The sequence below is a fragment of the Ascaphus truei genome, chromosome 2 (genome assembly GCF_040206685.1).
Source record: "Ascaphus truei isolate aAscTru1 chromosome 2, aAscTru1.hap1, whole genome shotgun sequence".
Lineage (NCBI taxonomy): Eukaryota > Metazoa > Chordata > Amphibia > Anura > Ascaphidae > Ascaphus > Ascaphus truei.
In genome coordinates, this window is record NC_134484.1 from 319,133,273 (window position 1) to 319,158,547 (window position 25,275).

Genomic DNA, 25,275 nt, shown 5'->3' on the forward strand with positions numbered 1-25,275 from the left:
TCTCTAAGTTGGGGGGAATGGGATAAGGTAAAGGGGAAGGTAAGTCTGCACACTGTCATGACTCAATCTGGTTTACCTGCCTGGTCTCCTCTGAGACCCCTGGAACTGTTGGTCCCAAATGCAGGGGGACAGTGAAATCCTCAGGTGTACATACTTTGCTCTAGCTCCTAGTAATCACTGCAACATGAGCCATCTCCACCGTAAAAATAGAAGTAACATGCCCCAGGTCATTACCGAGGAGCACCTCAGTATCTAACCCGGGCAATACCCCCACCTCCCTCATGCCACATCCGGCACCCCAATCAAGAAAGACGAGGGCAACCTGGATAGACCGCTGTCCTCCGTCTGGCATGGTCACCTGCATCCCTGTGCCCGGGAGCAGATCCTCTGGCCGGAACATTTCAGGTCAGACCAGGGTAACAGTGGCACTGGAGTCGAGCAACATGGCTGCTTGGCGATCTCTGATGGTCCCTGTGTGCAAATGCAATTGCCGGACATCGTTGGATTGCAACCTGACCGGTGCAATCTGATGTCTCTGCTGCTGTACCACAGGCTTTAGGTGCAGGATCCTCCATCCGCGTCCCTCGCTGGACCGGCTATATGGCTGTACATGACTCCTCTGTGTGTGCCCCTCGCACATTTGTGACTGGCTTTGCAACTGGAGAGCGTTGCCCCTGTTGTGGTCTCCTGGACCTCGGACGGTCCGGCGTTATGTAACCAGTTTTATTGCATTGATAACACCTCTCTCAAGTTTGAACTCCACAGCTTTGAGTGCACTTCCATCCGCTGCAGGTTTGCTCTTCCACTGAGGTGTATCTTTGACTCCCTTGGCCGGAGTGGCCGTTTCAGAGGAAGCCCCTTTTTTGTGCATCAATCTCCGACTGGTGACAAATTAATCTGCCATGTTAGCAGCATCCACATAGGTCTTTATTTTACGGTCAAAGACCCACTCTTTCATGTCCTGTGGCACTGCTGCAAGAACTTTTCTTTATAAACCAAGTCCAGTAAAGAGTGGTACTTTGTGGCACCATACCCCTCCACCGACTGAGTCCAATGCAATGCCATGTGGGACGCAAACCGCATGTAGGATTCCCGGTGGCATTTCTCCTCCGTCCTAAACATGCTTCTGTAAGTTTCTGGGGTGATGGCATACTGGGTGAGTAACAGGGCTGTCACATGTCTGTAGTTATTGCCATCCGTGGCGAGGATAGCCTGGAGGGTCTGCAAGGCAGCGCCAGACAATAATGGAGTTAAAAGCAAAACCCCAGTCCCGTTCTGGCACCTGGTATCGATGGCACTGAGTCTCAAAGATTTTCAGCCATCCATCGATCTTGTCGGTGCCATCCATGAATTTATTGAAACTGGGATGGTCCACTCAGGGAGTGGACTGCTCCCCATTTTCACGGTGGGTACGTGGGGCTGCTGTCCCTTGGGCAGCTGTAAGAAACTGAATTCTCTCAACAAGGCTGGCCCTCTCTCTCCCCAAGAAGCAAGAAGCACGGCAATCCCGGGTGTGGAGATTTCGTTAGCCACTGGGGCTACATGGCTGCACTCCCAATAACTGACCCTGCAATGATGTCCATGTTGATACCAGCTCCCTCCCCTTGTCCTTCCACCGTTAATAGGTCTGAAATAACCTCCAGCACCCCGGGTGGATTGGTGATCACTGCAACTGCAGGTGAGAGTATGTCCCCCTCAGGTACTGCAATGCTGGCCTCATGAGCTTCTAAGTCCTCCTCAAGCAGTGCCTTTGACCGTCTGTCGGTAAGCCGTAGCTCTTACACCTGGCAACAATTCTGGGTCAGTTCCATGACCGGTACCGACCTGACGTCTGTCTATGTTCGCCGAATGGCACTAAGCTAAGTGACAAATGAGAACTTGTGCTTTCTCTGCCTGGTAAAACATGTGTACGTTACCTTTGGTGTTGAGAGCTTGCAATCTATGAGTTTCTCTAGATGTTATAAGACCTCGCAGGATTTTAAAACATAGGCTCAATGATCCCACCAATGCCACCAGTAAATAAAGCCTGTCACGGGAGACCAGGCATTTACACCTTTATACCGGGATCATATCACTGAGCAAAACCAAGAAGTAAAACAAATTGCAATTTATTCCTTAGAAACAGACGTACACACAATGGATTACAATATACAGGAGAAAACACACTTACTGGGGGTCTGGGCTACAAAAGTAAACTTTCCTAGCCTAAATAGTCCATAAAACAAAGTTTTTTGGTTGACCGGGAGTCAGCCGAAAAGTCCTGGAGCTTAAATCGGCATGAGTTTCCAGACGCCGCCGCTGGATCTCTTCCGGAGATGCCAAAATCCCTTGACCGGGAGATAGTACCAAACGTCCTGGTACTCTTTTCGTCATGTAGTTCCAGCCACGGATGCTACGTTCTCTTCTCAGAACTTGGCCCTGAAAAGTGGGACAGAAACTTTCTAGACTTAAATTCTCTGAAGCCAGTCGATGCTATTTCTCCAAGATCATCTTTTGGTGAGTTCAAATTGCTGTTTTGGCGCTTAGAATCTGAGGACCGTATTGGCTACCGGGTTTCTTATAGTATTTCAGATTAATTCATGAAATATTACAACCAATCCGAGTCTGGATTTATGTATCCCGGGTACAGTCAAGGTTTCCTAAGTTAGTGAGGGTCCCTCAGTATATGCCAATCAGAGGGCTGCCAGTCTTCAAAAGTCGGGCAAGCGGTCCTTCTGAATGTAATAAGGGCATGGACGATTTTGCCACCTTAGCCACTTGTCATTCAGAAGTAACCCCTTGGTTAGGTGCTTCCAAGTCTGGGATGGCAAATGCTAGCCGGGATGGCTGGCATTGTTTCCCGGACATGGATACTCTTCCTAACATCCTGCCCAAATGGCTTTAACACCTCTGGCAGCATCTGTGGCTTTCAAGTATGGACCTGGGCAGACTCAGTGGCACCACAAATTGGTAGCCTACTAGCCCCCCTCAGAGTGCCGTTTTAGAAAGTCCCAGCTTAAGTATAATACATTTACAAACATTGCAGTTTAATAAAAATATAGTTTTACACTTTTGCCTTGTCTAAGTCTTTTGGGCTATGAGGGGTAGAATGGAACTATATTCTATTATTCCGACTAGCCATATCCCCCACACACTGTTAACCTGATTTAGACTGTAAAAACCTTATAGCCACATTGGCTATTAAACATTTTATGAAACAAAAAATATTTCCCATTTTTCTTCTATGTCCCACAGAGAAATGAAAAGATGCTTAGCTTCAATCTCAGAGCTGTAGCTCCTTCCCTTAAGGAAACCTAATTTTCTTTAGAACCAAAAAAGCATAGGCACACTCTCAGGACTGTATATCTTTCCTTTACTGAAACTAGGATTTAGGTTTCATAAAACCTCTCGCAACTTAATGTACAGTTGGAGAAACCCCCCAGAACCTCTATACTGATTCTGGGGTACCTGGGCATATACTGGGGGACCCTCACTAACTTAGGGTACCTTGACGGTACCCGGGATACATATATCCTTATGTCCCCATTTACCTTTCTGGTCTGTGCTGAAGCAGGGAAACCTGGCGGTGAATCGCGTAACTGTTTTCAAGGGAGGATTTTGACCGGAGTGATGTGTCTATATGTCCCCAGGAATCTGACCTGATTCTCGGATACATTTTTGGGGTAACCAGCAACTCTGGACCCCTGCTACCTAGACACAATCTGACAAAACTTTTACTGCAACCCCTCTCCACTGGTTAGCACTCCTGGAAAGGTAAAACACACATAAAATCTTTATTGACATACAATTACATTAATTGCAGGCACAATACACAGATTGAATAGCTGACACTCTAAAACCTGGAATAGGGCTCAGAGGTTACCAGCCGTGCATAATACCTTTATTGATGGCCTAGTTACTCCTTCCCCGTCACACTCAGGGTCATGCTTTACATGGGAGTTGAATGCGGCCTCACCTCTTCCTCCTCACACTGTAGGAGTAGGATACGGAATTCTCGCTACAGTTTTAAAAGAAAGCAAAAGTTATGTCATTCTCTCCATCTTTTGTGTACATACTATTGTATGAAGCAGTAATACAGTCAACTCCTTACACCTCATACATTTACAGTATTGCAAACAGCACTCAGTAAAACACAGACAACAATACTGATGAAATCAGTATACAATAACCTCCAGTCCCCATCTGGAAACTCGTGATGGCCGTCCTCCTCCTCCAGTCACCATGGTATGTCATGGTTCCCATCCAGCTTGTGTCAACGAACTTCTGGCATCCTTTTTGAAAGACCCTTAGAATCTGCTTGTTTCATCTTTCTTCAATGTAGTTATCGTTTTCTATTGAATTTGTAAATATGATCAATGTTAAACATTAGGTTTATGTAATCAACTATAGGATAAGTGTTTATTTTATTAATTTAATGTTTTAACATGTTTTAAGTCATTTTATATGTTTTGATATTTTAAAAGGGTAGTAGTGAGGACTGGTTTGATCCCAACAGCACAGTATATCAATTAAGCTGTTTCTGGTCCTGCAATTACTCAGTTAAGTGACGAAAATGATCGCCGCCCATTTGTGGGCAGATACAAGTTTTAGTGCATGTACTTAAGGCACCAGTGTACTGGACTCCTTCATCTCCTGAGGAAGTGACGTAGCGTCACGAAACGCGTGGAGAGGAGGAGCCTAGTACAGTGCACATTGTAAGCTGTCACCTGCGTTGCATCTCGTGGTGTGGGGAGAACTTCGGGCGCTGCGCCGCTGACGTCATCAGTTGGCGCGCGACGTCGTGAACAACACACCATCGAGTGGACACAGGTTGTGGACGGCATTCTTGAGCGGCATGTTTGCCCTCGCAAAATGTGAGTGTAACATCGCTGCTTTTTAACATTGTTAAATAAAATTTGCGGAGTACACTAGGCTGTCTTTCAATTTTCTCCAACCACGGTTGTTGCGGTGTACTGTATGCTGCTACTGGGACGACGCAGACCGAGTTGAAGAGAGCCACCTTAGGAACCACGAGGGGCCCGTGGAGATCAAGGTGGAGGAAGAGAGCTAAAGAACAGATTCTCTCCCCCGAATGAACAAGAAAATATCCTGTAAGTAGGGATTTTCCTCTTCAGGTTCGGGCAATTGAGTCTGTATACTGCGCAATGGTGTGTTTTCTTCATCTGTTATTGCAGAAAACACAAGGGAATACGCCTAGAGGAAAATCTACCTCACACTGTTGATGAATCATTCTACTACCAGGACTGACTTTTCAAACAGGACTGTCTTTCGATATGGTACTGTAATTATCATCACCACACTTTGCGCCGGGGACATTTTTTGTATTTGTTTGTGTCAACGAAGCCATCCTCGTCACTTAGTTTGAGCAGGAGGAGCGAGTTAGCTTGGCCAGTGTCCCTCTACAAAACACACAGTAAAAGAGTTTAAACACTACAGTATATTGTATATATTATTTGTAAATAACTGCAACATGCAATTGTTAAAGTATGTACCATATTTACACTTACTCTGGTAGGGAAAACTACCATCCACATGTGGTCCATCATGTTCCAATATTCCAGTGGGAATTGCAAGTGCAGAAATGTGGGGATGCCTAAAGGGGGCCCAGTGGGCTCTGTGGAGAGTCCTGTACCCGCCATTTTAGAAATTATTACACATTTCAAGCAGGGTGGTGTTGCTCTTATTTAACAAAGTACAATATAAACAAAGCGAGGGAGGTGTTGAATGATCTTAAAGAAATAGTTTACTATACAAAGCTGTCTCCATCTCAGAATGTCTGGATGTTCCCAAGTGTCTCTATGAAAAAATTATGCATCTTACAGTATTTTTAAAACGTACAGTACAGAATTAGAATTTATTTTACACCTGAACAATTGCCCACCATTGAAATCAGTTAAAGTATAAAACCACCTGTTCAGTTCTTCTGCTGTTCAATAGCCTCAACGTGGACATGGACAAAGATATTAATCTGTCAGACACATACATACACTGAATTGCAATTTAACAAATAAACTACACAAATGTGCAGGGTATGATTCTGTAATTAGCCCACAGGTCAAATCTCGCGCCTTGTCAAGGTGCCAAAAACAATACAGATGTGGCCAGATTTTCTGTTTTCGATGCCGCGATTGTGTGTACCTGAACCGTGCCGATTGCGTGGCCGTAAAAAGAAAAGGATTAACTCTGCAGAGGGTCCCCGCTTCTGAACGGGACCCCCGCAGCATTAATCCTTTGCTGACTTCATTGCAATAACCCTCATACAAGATCTCCTGCATGAGTAAAGAGAGGAGGTATGGGGTATGGCCTCACTTGTAAGTCTTGCTGTAGTTAGTGGGTTTGGAGATAAGGATTTCGAGAGCTGCAAATTCCTCAGACAGCATGTTACTGATGCCCTGCCTGACCTCTGCTTGACAAATAATACTTCCTAAAAAAACACCTTCACTTATTTATGCCAAGGGAAGGAAGGACAACACCCACAGTGCAAGAGTGCAGTAAAAAATATATTCAAAATAGTACTGCTTGACCTCAGTAGGTGGCACTGCTGCATTGGTTCTTGCAGTTTTCAGTGTACTGAAAATTAACAATTTCAGGTTTGCAATCACCTGATGGTGGCATTTTCACTCATGTATTCGTTCTATAAATGTTTTGAGTTTTGTTTTAGATGTGTGTTTTGGTTCTGATTTTGGCAAATCTCGATTTGCTTGGTTTTAGTTTGGGATTTTTACCAAATGAAGTCACGGAGACTCGGCCAGCATTTCCAGCATATCTCTCTGCACGGAGGGGGGAGGAGGGGGGCCGTGATCTCTCTGGCATATCATATCATCTGTAGAATGTAGTGTGAAGACAATAACAATAAAATTACAACATTTACATATGGCTTTCAATCTAAAAGGAAGGGAGAGTGGAAACATAAAGTATACAGTAGGAGGACAAGACGGTTGGTACTCTAAATGTGTGAAGGGTGGAAGCGTCTGCTGTTGGAGGCAGTTATAAGGGAAGAGGAAAGAAGGAAATCATGGGCACAGGAGATTAGGCATGTGGGTGCATTCTGAGATGAGATGGACAGGCTGAATTTCAGAGACCTTTGTTTGTGTGGACTGGGATCTTGAATTGTAATCTTTATGGTACTCCTAGCCAGTGAAGAAACATACATAGATGGAAGGAAGAAGAGGTGTGTGAGAAAAATTAGTCTGACAGTAGAATTTGGAATGGACTAGAAAAATAAAAGATGGGAGAGAGGAAGACAAGAGATAGAAAGATTACAGTAGTCAAGCGGGTGGAATAAGATTTTGGTTGACTTGAGGGAGGGGGCAAATTCTTGCAATATTGCTGAAGCAGAAGCAATAGGATTTGGGGTGGTACTGTTGGTATGAGATAAAGAAGAGTGAGGAGAGAAAGATGATTCTTAAGCAACGGGGGACCATGGTGGAGTCATTAATATCTGAATTTGGGTGTAAAAATTGAATTGGTGGTGGAGAGATGAGACGTTTTGGACATGTTGAATTTGAGATATCAGTGGGACATCCAGGGGGAGAAGGGAGAAAGACAGCAACATGGTTAGAGAGGAAGGAGTAGAGCTTTAGAAAGGACCAATAGCTTTGCCCATCATCAGCCTAAAGATTAAATGAGTAGATTAGTTCACAAAGAAAAAAGGTATAGATGTAACGGGTGCTCACCACAAACAAGGCGGGCCGCGAGGCTGAGGTGGGGATGTTGGTAGCCACCAACCTACAACCGAGCAGCCACGTCTGGAGTGCAGAGTGGTAGTTGTGTAGCCTGGTCAGTGTAGGAGATTTCAGATTGGTAGAGGTACTTGCCGTGGTCTAGGAGTGGAGAGATCAGATTGTCGTTGTGTGGTGCCGGGGTCCAGGGGTATAGAATGTAGAATAGTCATGTCTGTTGCTGTGGTCCAAGGGTCAGAGAAGGCAGGAGTCCGGGTGCAAGCTAAGGTCAAAATACAGGGAGCAAGACAAGGCAAACGCAGGACAGCAAGAAGCTGGAGGTAAGCACAAGTCACAAGAACAGAGTTTATGCTCAGCCCATTTGTAGGAGGGCTGGCTGAGTATTTAAAAGGCAGTCAGCCAATGGAAAGGCAGCACACAGGTGCAAGGAAACAAATGCAGGATAGCCCACAGCTGCAGGGTAATAAGCAATCAGACATAGGCTGTCCACTGATAGGCAGGGGCGGAGTGCATAGCAGCTGAGGAATAATTGAAAGAATTAACCCCTTGTTTGCTTGTATACGCGCGGCGTATGCGAGTAGCTAGCGTGCGCCATAGGTTGCCGGTGTCATCAAGGAGGCGAAGCCTGGAGACGGTTGCGGCTGACGTGTGTCACTTGTGACGTCGCCAGATGCATCACGGGTGCGGGGCCTAAGCACCATCCTGACAATAGAAGAGCAGAAATTCTGGTACAAAACCGTGTCAAAACCCCAACAGAAAGTGGGAGTAGAGAGGAGGAGGTACTCGCAAAGGAGACACTGAATGAATGATTAGGGAAATAGTATGTTAACTAAGACAGAGCTGTATTACAGGATCCAATAGATTGTAGAGTGTGGATTAGGATAGGATGATCGACAGTGTCAAAGGCAGCAGAGAAGTCTAGTAACAAGTGCACCTGGGATTACCCTATTAAATGGTCATTGGCTACTTTCACTAGGCCAGCCTCAGTGGAGTGTGTAGGATAAAATACAAACTGCTAACTTAGATAAATCCTATTATTCATACATACATGCATTGTGTCAAGGGGTGAGTTAGTTGGCAGAAAATCCAGCATGTGGTTGTATGCGAGCTGTTGAAGTAGTTTGGGGGCAAGAGAGAGATGGGGTGGGAGCGGGAGATTGGATTAAAAGATGGCTTCTTTGATATGATTGTTACCTAAGCATGTATGATGGATGAGAAGAAAACCCCAGTGGGAGGTGAACGAGTGGAGGAGATGTGATAGAATTGGGTCATGTAGGCAGGTTGTAGGGGTGAGGAGAGAAGGTAGGAAACTTCTTCCTCAGTCATTGGAGAGAAGGATTCCAGGATTGTTTGTGGACAACAAGGAAGTCATGTTTGCCTGAATGGGGCCTGACAATATTCCTACCAAATGAAATCAATTTTGTCTTTAGAAACACTGTAGGTCACAAAATCTTGAGCAGTAAAGGCAGGAGGAGGAACCTGAGTGGGTGGGCAAAAAAGGGAACTTCAAGTAGAGGAAAGACAGGCATTGTAATAAGAAAATTAAGACCAATTTTAATATAATAAATTAAGATATAAAACTAATAAATTCCACACAATTTTTCAATCCTGTAAAGATGAATGAAGAGTTAATTACAGAGAAACATCAAGGCCTCTAATCAATGTACTGTATGGAGTACGTGAATGGGGCTCAGAGATTTTCTGACTTAGAGAAGCTTCAAAGCATATTGTATAGGGAAGGGGTGGCAGACTCCAATCTTTAAGGCCACCAACAGGCCTGGTATTGGGGATATCCATGCTTCAGCACAGGTTGCTTAATCAGTGGCTCAGTCATTATGACTGAGCCACTGATTGTGACACCTGTGCTGAAGCAGAGATATCCTTAAAACCTGATCTGCTGGTGGCCCATGATCCTTGGAGTTGGCCACCCCTGGTATAGGGGATTACAATTTATGTTATTGAACAATCTGGCAATATATTTCTTACCAGTTCCAAGGTGTCAATGATGCCTTTTAGCATGTGGTCTGAATTACCTATCTGAAGGCACAGCTATAAATGGGGTGCATACTGTGTGGGTATAGTGACTTGAAAAAAGATATCCATGCTTATTACCAGGCTGTTCAAGTGTATAACGATTAGTGTATATTGATACTGGTTATAGCAATTTTCTGAATCTTCCCACCAGAATAAGCAGGTTCACTATGCAAAACCTTTTACCCTTGACAAAATTCTATAGCACAGACTGTACAGTACACTGTTGTTTTCATCAATAATTGTTGCAAAAACATGTGTGAATAATCAAAATATTTCAAGCTAACACTGAAATAATCAAAAGTCCAAAATACTGAAAACATTCATATCGTTCAGCTAATCTCAGAAGCTGCTGCCAAATATTTTATAAAATCTTTTTTTTACATGCATTCCTCAGCTAACCGTTAGACGATTATTCTTTGAAAGTGGCCAAGGGGCTATTTAAAAAGGCTTTTGCATGTTATAGACAAATAGATTGAATTGCTGTTACATACAGTATTGGACCAATGTTCTTTCAGTCCTTCAATAATACAAACATATCTTGATACATTTTATCATCCTGTGTAATCAGAAACCAGCTGCAATAATAAAGTATATTGATTGTTTCCTTAATTTGATGATCTGATGCTTTGGTTCAAATCAATTAAAACGAATTTCTCTTCCACTCATTTAAGTTTTATTAAACAGTTCTTACATTAGATTTTTTTTATGCCGCACGCCTTCTTTTTTTGTTATACTGAATTAAAACTTGGCACACACGTATTTTGTTCTGCCAAGAAAAGCAATCATTTAAAGCTCCTTTAGTCATAGGTTTTATGATACAACTATAGAATTGTAATGTTCAGTTAATTTTCTTGCATTGAACTGACATTCCCACGTTGTGCTGTCATCGATTTGACTAGAATATGAGGGATTGTTTAACAATCTGCTAAGCTCTTTTTAAAATGTAGGCTTGGAGACTAAATGTACTCCTATACAAGTGGGAGTCTGAAGTGCTTTGTGACTTATTGATTTTATAGAATGCTCTCCAAATCAAATGTAGAACCGAACGATAGGAATTGAGCCTATGATACTACCAAATCAGTGTTTAAATATTGCATTTCAAAATTGTGACAATTCTATTAAAATATCCCATAAATAAAACTTTGACTTACATTTTTATATTAAAATCAAACCAATCAAATTGCTAACCTAGAGCGGTCATCTCATTCACATATACTGTAGTACAAATACCTCCATATTTACGAAACTATTTCTTATCAAGTATTAAATAAATTATTTGCTAGATAGCTCACACCTGTATTACTAATATGCTAGTGTGCAAAACAATCAATGTGTATTTCAAGTATGAATGTATATCTTTATTTATATAGCTCCACAGTGTACTCTGCGCTTTACAAGAGAAACAATACATTAAAGAGAAATATAATATAATAAGTGTAACAAACAAAATCAGACAAAAGGAAAGGAAATCCCTGCCCCTCAGAGCTTACAAGGTAAGTGCACATTACACTCAAGGCCAGCTGGGAGTTTAGTAAGGCCCGGTGCAGAGTGAGTATGGCAGGGCCTCTTACCTCCTTCGGACCCCGCATCTACTGCTACTACAATGCGTCACCTTAATGATACAATGTCACATGATGACATCACATGATTCCCAGGGCCACTTGCCTGCCCTCGTGTGATGTGACACTGCATTGTCATGGCAACAGGGCGTCATGTGATGTCGCGGCATCATGTGACATTGTGTTGTCATGGTGACGCATCATCCCATGGTAGCAGGAGGACATTCTGGCTCTTACCGAGGCCACACACTCTACCCGGCAATCACAGTTTAAATGTTGTCATGGTTAGTTTAACCACCACAGCATTCAACTGTGATTACTGAAATTTGGCCGGGGAAGAGTGCAGGGCCTCTTGCTACTGTGCTTGCGCTGAACTCCGGCTGCTGCTGCCCACTGTGCAGGAATTGCCATAAAGCCGGCCATGACTATACCTTACACACAATAATATGTACTTATGTAAAATGGATACGTCACATCCTTAAAACCCCATGGCTATATCACATGGTGTTACAGCCAATGGAATTGAAGGTTACATTAGTTCAAAAGTATGTGATGTCACTTTAAGGGATGATGGAGGCCCACGGACACTCACAGGGTCCAGCCGGAGACCCCCGCTGGCCTCTGGCATCAATTTTATGTGGGAGCACAGGGGGTGGGTGGGTTGTGTATTGGTAGTTAGTACATATTGTAATGTTTATTGGGGGTAGAGGTGGTGAGTGAAGGGCCAAGTACCCCATTCACTCACCCCCTCTGCACCTAAAAACCTGCTATTGTTCCTTAACGCCTTAATTGCCTTAGCAGTTATCCGCTAAGGTCATGAAGTTGCCTGTAAATGCATTTTTATTGCATGGGATTCATGCCAGGGGCCTCCGGTGCTGATATTAATGGGTATCAGCTCCGGAGGCACCCGGCATCAATGTCATGCAGGAAAAATGCATTTTATTTTCTAAGTCCCTCTCTCACTTCTCGGCAGCTTCTCACCACCTTCCTGCGAACTTTTCCTGGCGGGAGGAGTTTGAGAGGAAATCTCCATTCTAGAGCGCGAATAGCCCCAATAAGCAAATCGGAGCTACTAGTATTGCGTGAGTTTGAAAACTGATGATAAGTGGCCTATCACTGCTCGTTTGGCGATATATTTTTTTTCTCGGAAAAAAATATGCCGAAAAGGGCTTTTATCGGCGACTTATCGTGGCTTACTGAATCGCAGTAGGCCTTTTTGGCGAAAAGGCCTCGATAAGTGGCTTATTGGCACTTAGTGCATAGGCCCCAAAATGATTTCTCGCAACGCATCGATTGTCGCACTGCTCAAGTGCATGGGCACACTATGCACATGTGCCTTGGCCTCCAGTGGTTTGCTTTTGGCGCGAGCGACGTTACTTGCGCCATAGCAACCACTATGGACACAGCCTTAGAAAGTGCATGCTTGGCACACACACCCTGTTTTAGCTAGTTGCACTTGTATATTTATACTTACTGTGAATTCCTCTTGTGCGTGTGTCTCTGTGTGTCTGTGTGTCTGTGTTTCTGTGTGTATGTGTGTCTGTGTGTGTGTCTCTGTGTGTGTGTCTCTTTGTGTGTGTCCGTGCCCCAAGAGTCAGCTGTATTCTTGTGCCTCGTGTCAGCTGTTTCTTCTGCTGAGCGATGCTGAGCACTGCTGTGCTCGTGCCAAGCTCAGGTGGATTTTGCTGTGCACATGCCGAGCTCTGGCGGCTGCTGCAGTGCTCACGCCGAGCTCCTGTGGCAGTTGCTACTGTGCTTGCGCTGAACTCCGGCTGCTGCTGCCCACTGTGCAGGCGCGCCCGTCCGTCACCTACTTGGCAGGCGCAACGAGCCAGCAACGGTTCCTACCCTTGAGCGCTGAGTGTGGGAGGCCTCTTCTGCCAGCAGTGCTGTCACTTCCGGGACGGCACTTCCATCTCCATCAAGCCAATTTACTCCCAGGGAAATTTTCATTTGGTAGGTGCCCGCATAAATGTTTCACTTCAAAAACAACACACAAAACTCATTATTCTCAAGAAGACAATGCTGTATGAATAGTTATATAGACATTGTGGTTACCAGGGAAAACCAATAAAAAACCTATTGTGCAGTGAATAATTATCACTGCCACATACTGTACAGTAGATGTCAAAATAAATCTACAGGTTGGTGTATAGACCGAAATTTTATGAGTCATTACTGACATGAGGGAACTCTCTTCCCATGAGTACTAAGGCCATGTCCGTACATACTGCGCTATATATATATATATATATATATGCACACACAGCTGTCTCTTACACATACACTCTATGTAATTCCATCCCTATAGATCAAAAGGGACCACATCGTTTCCACACACTATTGTAGTTATGCCACAGCCTCTTAGAATTCCACACCTACCCACAACATTGATATGCACCCCCACTCCACACACACATTTTGTAAAGTGCTGTGTACACTGTGTGCTCTTTACATATTTATATTCACATACACACACAAACACACACACACACATACACACACACACACACATACTCTCACATCACTGACATTCAGGGATATTTTATCACCTCTAGCCATAAACCTGCATGGGGAAGGATTGTCTTCCATCACAGATCACATTCCAGTATGCACTGTTTTTAAGTTTAAACCCCTTTTTAGCTTCATTCATTGTAACATCGCCGGAAGAAGAAGATCAGTGTATCTTGGAAGCTCGCAAGAATAAAAGCATTTCGTTAGCCACAGAACGGTATCGTCTATTCATTTTTGATTATTAAAGATTGGCTAACACGGTACAGATACCTCTACATCTATATATATATATATATATATATATATATATATAATACCATACTTATTAAGGTTATGGTGGGTAAAAAAAGTAACAAAAACCCTCATGTCATTTCCCAGAATCCCTTGCTGCAGTGGAAATGCTGTGTGGTGGGCGATAATGGTGAAAGACAGGGTTGCAGATCTGTCTAAGACATGCAAATGAACATACAGTAATATTTCCATTTGCTATATTTATATATACTGTGTGAACGGCGATGCATTTGTTTAAATGGGCTCCATGTGTATGGATATTCCAGGCAAAAGCTGACACATTGTGTGCTCATTTGCATGTCATTTCCCAGAATCCCTTGCTGCGGTGGAAGCACTGTATGCTAGGGGATAATGGTTGAAAGGGAGGGTTGCAGACCTGTCTAAGACATTTGAATGTGCTCACAAGTGATATTCTTTATTGGCTATATGCTAACGGTGGAGGTTTTTTTGTTGCCTTTTTCACCCACCATAACTTAAAATTTAATGATATATATATATATATATATATATATATATATATATATATATATATATATAACATATATATAACACAACAAAAAGAAAAAATGGCGCCAACCTAAACCACTATATGAATGAACACATAAAAATGATGAAAAAAACCTATACTATACAAAGTGGGGGAAAATGATAATACATAAACAATGCACAAAAATAAAAATATAAAAATAACAGATGAAAAGTCCAGAAAAAGATTTGTATAAATAAAAAATACAAATCCTAAAAAATGCTCCAATTGCTATCCAAAGAGTCTCTGCAGCCCGAATGAAGGGAACACCACTTACTTGAAGATATCTATAGAAACACAGAAAAAACAGGCGCACTCATAGCGTAAAAAGGTATAACAATATATTTATGGAATCAAGGATTAAAAAATGCACACTCACAAACATAGCTTAAAAAAGTCTCTTTGAGATGAAATGCGTAGAGAGTGTTTTGTGGAGGTGTACTGCCCAGTTTTATTATATTTTCACTCACTGGCTTGCGTTAGCATTTTATTGCTTCCTTGGAAGTATTCATCTCAGCCGTCCACCTGTTGTATTCATGGGAATTTATTCCGGTCGAATCCACTGACGTCACTGAGTTCTCGCAGTACCTGGAGCTGAGATCTCACTGTGTGACGCCGGATTGAGAGGAAGGCGGCGTCCCTCGTGTTCCCCGGGCTCCAGAGGCGTTCACAGAGGCTGCTGCAGTGTATCTACACCGGACACTACACTAAAGTTATCCGTTACCGGGTTCCTGCTTCTGGCTGGCTGAGTTTTACTCAAAAATGCTTTTTATTAAGCTATGTTTGTGAGTGTGCATTTTTTAATCCTTGACTCCATAAATATATTGTTATACCTTTTTACGCTATGAGTGCGCCTGTTTTTTCTGTGTTTCTATAGATATATATATATATATATATATATACTGTATATATATATATATATATATATATATATATATATATATATATACAGTATATTGAAGAAAAAAATATATGTATATATATATTGAAACAATATATAAAATTAAACCGAATCAAGGGTTGAACAAACAAAATATAATATTTGTATGCAGTTGAGAGAACTAGAAATTAATACCTTACATATTCCCTTTGGAAATACTTGACGCTGGATATCTTCGGTTGTCACACTATTCTAATAAAGCCTTACACCAGACATTATAGCATAATGAACTGTTTTATTTGCAGGTTGCAAACGTACAACATCTCGGGAATCTCCCTTCCTCAGGTGAATAGCTACATTTACATATTATTATATCATTTTATCTGAGGAAGGAAGATGCGTCAACTGAAGATATCCAGCTCCGAGTTTAACCACGGGATCCCAGACACTCTTCAACTGCCTGCACCTTACAAAGAAAAATGACAACCAATGTAATTATCTAAATGGAGTGCGTTAAGATCTAAACCTTTGTGCCTTTGTAAATACAATAAATATAATTAGTATCACAAAGAATGAATAAACAAAAAGCACAAAAGTATCATACCATATAGTAGATCAGGCTCAAATAGGAACAAGTTCAGTTGACAAGAGACCAGACAATACATTTCTGTTAATGGGGAACAGTTCATATATAACTTACATAAAGGATATCATATCAATATCCTTGTTTAGACCATTAGGTCAAAAAGAGTTTAGGGAAAAGATCTAGTATCTTTCTCATTGTGCAAGTTTTTTTATGTCTACAGTATCTGTGGTTCAATGAAATATGTTCTATACGCTTAGCACATAATCCCCTCGTGTCCTGACCATGGGATTTCAGAAAGTGAAGTGACCTGCTATGTACAGTAACAGGAACCCTTTTCTAATGTTTTCATGTATTCTAAGTTTTAATATTCATGTGGTGCATCTGACATATTGGAGCCTACACAGGCACTTCAATAGATAGACCACAAAAGGGGTACAGTTGACAACACCACATGTCACTGTCTCATTTTTAGTCTTATTTGTCTTTACCCATGTCTATGAGTATATTTCTATCCAGGCTCTTGGCCTCTCAATATTTCCCCACTAGAACTTCATCATAGTCTCTTTCTAAGGAGCGATCTCTAAGACCTGTTGCCAAATCCAGAATGTTAGGAAAAGTACTACAGTTCTTCCTGACTCTATGGAACTAGACTATGGGATATTCTTTAGCCACCCCTCATATTGCATTTGCAATAAACACTTTTCACATACTGTATGTTCTAGTTTCCATCTCCAGTTCACATGTTATCTGTTATCCAACTGGAGATCTAAAAAGTTAATTTTGGTTTTATCAGTAATATATGTAAACGTAATATTAAAATAATTCTATTATAACCTATAAATGTGTCCAAAGTTGCCAGATCTCCCTTCCAGACTATTAGCACTTTGTCCATATATTTCCAAAAGATGACATGCTCTTCAAAAGGATTCGGGTCCCAAATGTATTTCTGCTTCCAGCTACCCATAAACAAGTTGTCTTAGTTCAGGGAAAAGAGGGCACCCATCATTGTACTGTAAATCTGCAGGAGGTCAAAGTATTTGGGAACATGTGGAGATGACATAAAAATATAATAACACTCCTTAGTATCTAATATTTTTCTTCCCTTGTTTTTATTAGTATCTGCTTAAGTAATCTAAAGTGGGATCACTAGGCGAGGGGCAGTAAAAACAAAGATCACCCAACAGTCTATGGGCTTCACTAACATAATCCTTCTTTTTTGTATTTTTATACCCCCGCCTTTTTCAGCTTCCTTTATAACTATTCTATATGAGTCTAGCAGTTTCTCCAATGTTTTTCAAATTATTTTTTAAATATAAATTATTTTTTAACACAATTGGTGAAATTCAGACTTTACTATATTATAAAAGGTGGCTGTAGCACCCCTCTTTGATTCCACTGGATAGAAAGTAGATTGGGGTTTTAAGTTGGTGTAGGAACTAGTTTCTATTTTATAGGTTATATCGCCATCAATTGGTGGCTGGTATGCTAAAAGGTTAATATTCTTTTTAAAGTGTAGTTTACTAAAGTGTCTCTTTAGAACAAGCTTCCGAGTGGATTTATTCGTCTAGAAATTATTGGAGTACATTTGGTCCACAAGCTGGAGCAAATGACAGCCCCCAAGACAAAGCAATGGATAACATTATAAATCCTAGTAATATCTATTGTTCCCTGATCATTTTTCTTCCTCTGCTGTATCTCAAATCCTCCTTGTCTAATGGATTTCTTCTTTTTTAGCTCAGTGGGGATGACATTTTTATTTTTTCCATCAAACCCCTTTGATCCAAGAGATTTTTCCTCACTGGAAGCTGTTCTCGTGGCTCTAAAAAAATCTCTATTGGTGGGCTAAATTCCTTTTGTGGTGTCTGTAAAATGTTAAATCTATTAGAAGTATCAGTAATATTTTTTTTCTGTGTCTAAAAACATTATTGTTATATCTCTTTGTTTTTTTTTCCAGGGTAATTATACAGTTTTCCATGCATTTTGATTTCCATTGGGGAAAGTTTATTCCTCCAGTGGAACTTTTTCATTAAATCTCTTATTATAATTATTGTATTCTGTGTTCCTTTCAAAGCAATCATTATACCTCTGTATATTTGGTTTATTGTATCTGTTCCAATTTCTCTCATTTTTCTGTTCCTTGTCAGTTTTATCCCAGACAATCTTTCTTTGCTTAATATTCATAATCCCCTTTTCATTTGTTTCTCTCTTTTCCTTTAGTCTTTGGTCCAAATTAACAAGCTCTACACTATCCTGTTTTCAGGTTACTACGGTTTCTCTCAATTGTATTTCTTTTTAAATATCTTTAATAGTTTTTTTCCTTTCATATATTATTAATCTCCTTAATTGGAAAAAGCATTCATCCTGAATCCTATACCATTATTTCGTAAAATGGAATGTAATATGTAGGTTCTTTAAGTTTTTAGACCTCTTTGCACTCAATGTTTTTTTCCAGGCTTGCTATTTACCAACACAGGAAATTGTATATTACATTGCATATTTCTTATTATAGAATTACTGATTTTTCCATGCTGATTCCTCCCTGCATTATCCGTTTTCCCCCTTCTTTCCAGAGATATCTTCTTTGAATACATTATGTAAATATAGGCTGGTGTACCCCTTTAAAAAGATCTGTCCAAAAAATCTGCTAAAAAAAATGTGTCTTAAAGAAAATCTGTATCTGTATATCTGTTAATGTATTACAATATCATACAATACAGATCTTTTATATATAAAAAAAGTGATATGGTAAACTGTTCATACAGTATGTGCATTTTTATATCTTGTTGTATACAGTGTAAATGATTAGTAATTTATTTCTATATGTCTTTTTAATTAAATTAATGTAAACCTATATTATATAATATGTATTTTTACGTTAAGGATTTGTTATTGTATATTTTATGTATTTTCTAAAAAGAAGATCATAAAACGGTCAATATATTGGAGTAATCTGATGAAAAAATGTCTGATTTATCAATTACTACTATAATTAAAATGGCGAGGAATATTAAGTATTTTAATCAATCTGGTACTTCAGGGGTTAATGTGCTACAGTTTGACTTAAAAATACAAATACATTGTTTTTAAGGACAGGCCAAGACCCTTCCAGTGTCTGTGCTGATCTACAAAGAGGGCTTAATTGGGGGCTATCACTAATGGCCCACTAAAAGTGAAATATGTATAGTTTAGAAGGCTGTTGACTATAAGGAAGATAGAATGGCCTAAAAAGGTCAAGTTGTGCGCCTTGCACTACACCAATGGAGATACGGGGAACCAATAAATTGTGAATGTGTGGTGACGGAACAAAAACTGCAATAAGAGTGCGGAGGTGGTGCTGGCAGGGATAGGGTTAATGATAAGCAAAGAAAAGAAAGAAAGCTCCCTAATAGCCACACAAGAGAACACCTATACCTATGTTAAAAATTACTATTTATTAATAAATGATTAAAATATATTTATTGCAGCAAACAGCTAACGTGAACCAAAGTGATTTAAATAAATTAAAAAACGGAGGAGGTAACTGTATGCCTAATTCAAACTAACAGTGTATGCTAGGAATAACTATTTTAGAATGTCCCACTGCTATATAATTATACTAACAGTGTTAGTTATACCAATACAGTTCTATATAGTTTGAGGACTACACCTAAATGGAGAGTATAGCTTAATGTAGTGTGTGTGCTCAGAATAATATATTTGTTGGGCCAGCTAATGCTAGTATACGGATATATACACACACATATGTACCAGACCAACGAGTTCAAAGGTAAATGAACCTAGAGGTCTGTTATGTTTAGCAGAACAGCTATTTCAAGATCACAAAGTATGTGTCTTGTACTCGGAACCATGACAAATAGGAAAGTAGTCAGAGTGTTGTGCTTTCTTTAGAAGGCTGTGAAACAATCTAACTGAGAGAAGGCAACAGACCTCTCCGATATAGCCAGCGCACTAGGTGGTGACGCTTAGCCTGCCCAACATATGTTTCACCGTTGTGGCTTCATCATGGTTCCGAGTACAAGACACATACTTTGTGATCTTGAAATAGCTGTTCTGCTAAACATAACAGACCTCTAGGTTCATTTACCTTTGACACAACTGTGAAGATGTCGTCTAACAAAGTATTAGGGCAATTAAGTTATGAGTGTTTCTCTCTTCAGTCAGATTGTAAACATCAGAAGGAGGGGGGGGGGGGGTTCTTTTCTGCAGTAAAACTGTCAACCCAGTGGCTGATTGATGACAGGGTTGGGTTTTACAGTATGTGTGTTTCAATGCAGAAGGTCTGGGCACAAATGTTGTCATATTTGAATAGAAAATGAGAATTCAACAGAGGTGTGTTTGGGATCAGAAACATGAATTTTCATCTTTCTGTGCCAGTGACCTCTCTGTGAAGAACTTTTGACGTTTGATAATGTATAGGGAATTCTGTGTCTTTGAACCTTTTTCTTTAATAAACCGTTCTGCATTTACTGTTTTATAACTATGTTCTTGTAATAATATTGTTCTTTAACCTAAGAACTGTATATATATATATTAAAACAAAACTTTAATAAGTGATGTTTTGGGCTCTGAATGAACTGTTTGCACACCTTGTAGAGAGTATTTACATTTTATGACATTTTTGCAACAACAGATTTATGTGTGTTAAGTGCATAGTTTTTCTTTAATAAACTGCAAATTTCATACTTGATATTTCTTGGCTAGTGGCAGTGAGTAGATATGACTGCAATCGGATAAGGGATACATATTAACTCATTCAAAGTACCTTGCTCAGGTGATAGGTGAATTGGCTAGGTTAGCCTTGTGTATTAACCCTGGTTATAAATGTCACGTGCTCACTTGTGTGCTGTTTGTGGCAGATGGTACATTGGGACGTATTGAGGGGAGATATTGCTCATTTGAGGGACTTTTGCAGAAGGTCAAAAGTGGATCACCTAGGTGTAGCTGTGTATTAATCATTGTCCCATATGCAGGTCACATGCTCACAGATGTGCCGTACGTGACAACTACCAACTAATGGACCTATAAGAACCAACAACCTCTTTATACCCCTGATGAAGTGATACTATTCATGAAACATTTAGGGAACTTTGGGAATGCCAGACAAATGCAGAATGCCTGTTTCTCTCTCCATCAACCCACTGAGACTGTTCACATCAGCAGTGATGTCACTTAAGTTACAGTACAGTCTGTCTGGAGAAAGCGATGAGCCATTGAGGTCCACCAACGGGCTCCACACTTCCCTTTAAAAATGTGAAATCTTTATTTTATGGATACCTTGTGAGTTTGATAACCACTTGCCTTTTATTATTATTTTTTATTATTACTTAAAAAAAAATTAAATCCAAGATGGGGGTTGCACCAATTTGATTGAAATTTCTGCCAGTTTTATGTGAACCAGATAAGAACTCTTAAAATTTCATCACAATCTATCCTGTGGCCTATTGAAAGAGAACATGCAAACAAAAAAAATTCCACACACACACCCAAAGTGTCCACAAAGTCTAGGTGACGTCTTTGCTTTATTCGCTTGCTCATCCAATCAAAAATCTATTATGCAGTGAATAATTATCACTGCCACTTAGATGGTCAAAGTAAATCTACAGGTCGGTGTTAAACAGTGTAGCTTGTTACCGTGGTTACCAATTTATTTTAATTGAAAATATTTAATTTCTCTGAAACGGTTCAAACAAATTGTCTAAAAATGTTGTACAAGTTGCAAAAATAATACATTTAATACTTTCTATCAAGAATCCGGTCGATGAGATGTAACGGTGAATTTTTTTTTTATTGCTTACATTTTGTTCTTGAAAATGACAAAGATGGGGACTGCACTGATTTGTTTGAAACTTCTGTCTTTTTTAGACCTGATGAAGGGTGATTGTTTCCCCTGAAATGTTGTATACTTCTGCTTGCTGTACCAATGTAGCTATGAGTTTTTCAATATAAAAGTGGTTGCGTTTCCCTGGTGCGACAGTCGTGCTGTGAACTTCTGTGATTTCTGAAGGAGACATAACAGGATTCTTGAGACTACTAGCATGTGATGGGAAAGAGGCAACCTTGTGTACTATATAGCTATGAGTTGAAAAAGTGTATAGACATCCCAGTGAGGAAGTAGAGTCCATTTATTTTTGTGAGCAGGTGGTCTCTTTTGAGTCTCCAATAAATCAGGGGAGCTCGTCTCATAGTTATGAAATAAAGAAACTCTACATAGTGTAATACTGTTGTGAATAAATTTGTGCAAACAAAGCTCAAAAATGACTACTCACAATAAAGCAGTCAAATTCAGGCAGTCATCCAACTTAAGGGGTGGATGTTCCCTGTGTATACAGCAGCCACCAGCCCCCAACCTCCAAGGAGAAAAAAAGAAGAAAAGAGACCATATAGTGCAGATGGTATTTAGTATCAAAAGGGATTCAAAAAATGCAGGCTTACACTTCATATGATCGAGGTAGGCAGTATGATATTATAGGTAGTGGGTGCTCATCTGGTCGCGATCCTTTTGAGTTCCTCACTATCCTCTGCTCCACCGCAATACTCTCGCGTCCACGCCAGGCACTCCCTTTGCGTCACTTCCGTTTTTTAAGCGAACTTCCGCATCTGATGACAGGGGTGGACCTCAGTTGTTCTTCCTCTTTGGTATGGGCTGAAACACTCTACATGTTTCGCCGTTGTTACGGCTTCATCAGGAGTGTCTGTTGGCTGCTAAACTGGGTTTTAAATACTCTAAGGCCCTCCCTTTCTGTAACATTCTATTGGCCAAACAATTATGACTCACAGGCAAACAGAGATAATGGGCGTTGATTAGGTGCATACACTTCCATTCATTTAAAAAAGGGGCATTGTTTACATACATTTTTGTCTAAATCAGCACATATGATAAAAACAACCTCTTTTTATGATTCCAAAAGGAGGTACAATTTATACAAATAATAGCCTAATGTGGCATATAAAAACAGCATAATAAATTATATAAAATTTATAAAAAATTGTTAAAATGATAAAAACTCAAACCTAAATCTAACTTTATTTTTAACTTCATTAACGACAATAGTGGTATTTCTCAAAAAAAGGAGACATAAAAGAAAACATAATTAATATAATATCACACATAATGTATATTTATAACATTATAAGAAATCTTTATATATCAATCATTAAAGAAACACTCCCAATTCAATATCCACATTGAGCCCCCCCGGAGTTAGGGTTTTCAATGTGAAAATCCAATAGGTTTCTCTTTTTGTTAACTGGACATTGCGATCCCCTCCCCTCCAATGGGGTAAAACTTTTTCTAGGACCGTAAATGTCAACCCTGTGGGATTTCCTTGATGTACTTAATGAAATGTTCTGACAGGAGATGTGTATTAACCCCTCACCTGATGTTTCCTAAATGTTCTAAAATTCTAATTCGTACATCTCTTGAGGTTTTCCCTATGTTCTGTAATCCACAGGGACATGTGATCATGTAAATTACATGATCAGTTCTACAGGTGACATGTTGTTTTATATGATATTTTTCTTTAGTCACATGGGAAGTCTCTTTTGAGTCTCAGATTGTTGATCTGAAGAGGCAACTTACAATATTGAGGAATATTGACAACCTTGAAAGGAGTATAGGGCTCACCGAGAAGGCCCTGGCTAGAACTAGTGCTGCAGAGGGTGGAGCTGTGAGTGAGGAGCAGGAACAGGTAGGTAGGTAACAGTTAGAAGGAGAAGCAGGTGGAAGAGGAAGAGGATGACCACTTAATAGCTTACACATCCCAATAGATTTGCCAGATTGAGTGAAGATAATGTGGACATCAGTGCAGGAATGGCAATGCTGGGGAGGCTGATTCCTCTAGCAGCCAGGGGAATAGTTCCTATAGCACAGAGGGCCCTCAGGATACTCAGAGACCAAGACATATTGTGGTTCTAGGATACACCATTATTAGGACGGTAGATAGGGCAATCTGTTTCCATGACTGCATGCCTGAACAGTTTGCTCTCTCCTGGGAGCTCATATTCGGCACATTGCGGATAGACAGATTGTTGGGAAGGGCTGTGATTCACCCAGCACTCTTGGTACACGTTGGCATTAATGACAAAGTTAGAGAAAGATGGAGGGTCCTAAAAAATTATTTCAGCGATCTAGTCCGCAAGCCTACGGCAAGAACCTCTAAAGTAGTATTTACTGAAATTCTCTCAGTACCATGCATTGCTCCAGGGAGACAGTTGGAGCTTAGGGAGTTTAATTCATGGCTAAGAAAGTGGTGTAGGAAGGATGGTTTTGGATGTTTAGAGCACTGGGGGTTCATTTTCTGAGATTTGTGATCTTTATGGAAGGGATGGATTGCATCTCAATGAAGATGGATCTTCTGTGCTAGGGGGTAGGATGTTAAAAAGGTTGGAAGCGATTTTAAACTAGGAAGAAGGGGGAGTGACAAGAAACAGATAATGAAGTAGACAGAATAAATGGCAATGGGGAAATATGAGAGAGCGAGAGAACTGAGGGAAATGACCATTTGGAAGGTAGGAAGACACCCATATTAAATACAGATAATACTAGTAAACTTCTAAAGACTAAATCCAATTGGAATAGAAAGGCAGGAGCAGATAACATAAAAGTAGCACATACTGGAAAAAATAAATAAATGTATGCCTTTTAATGCAAGAAGCCTGACAGATAAAATGAGGGAGCTTTACTTAATAGCTACAAAGAAGAACAAATATATATATACAGTGTTCGACAATCCTATACATTTACACGCCCGGGGCGAGTCGATTTAACCTCTGGGCGAGCAACTACAGTGGCGGCCAATCTGAGTCTAAATCGGCTAGATCCGCGGCTCTCAGATTATCCTGGTTATGTGCGTTTTTTTGTCGTTTTCGCCCGGAGTGAACTGCGTTATTTTCGCGCTCGTGAAATTAGAATTTTATTCTCGCTGTCTGCAATACTGCAATGCCGTGTAAAAACTCAGGGGGGCATTTGCGAGCTGTTGTATTGGAAGTCTAATACCTTCGCGGTTCAACCTACGTCAGTACACAGTCTGTGTGTGCGCGCGCAGTAATTTTAATTTGCATATTTAAAGTATACATGCATTTGCAGTGCTGTTCTGCAGTACAGTATGTCTCAGTATGACTCATTTGAAAATTGTTGAAACACATAGGCATGTACTGTACTGTAACAGTGTCACATTTCGGCATATACAGCGCTCTCCCCTCGC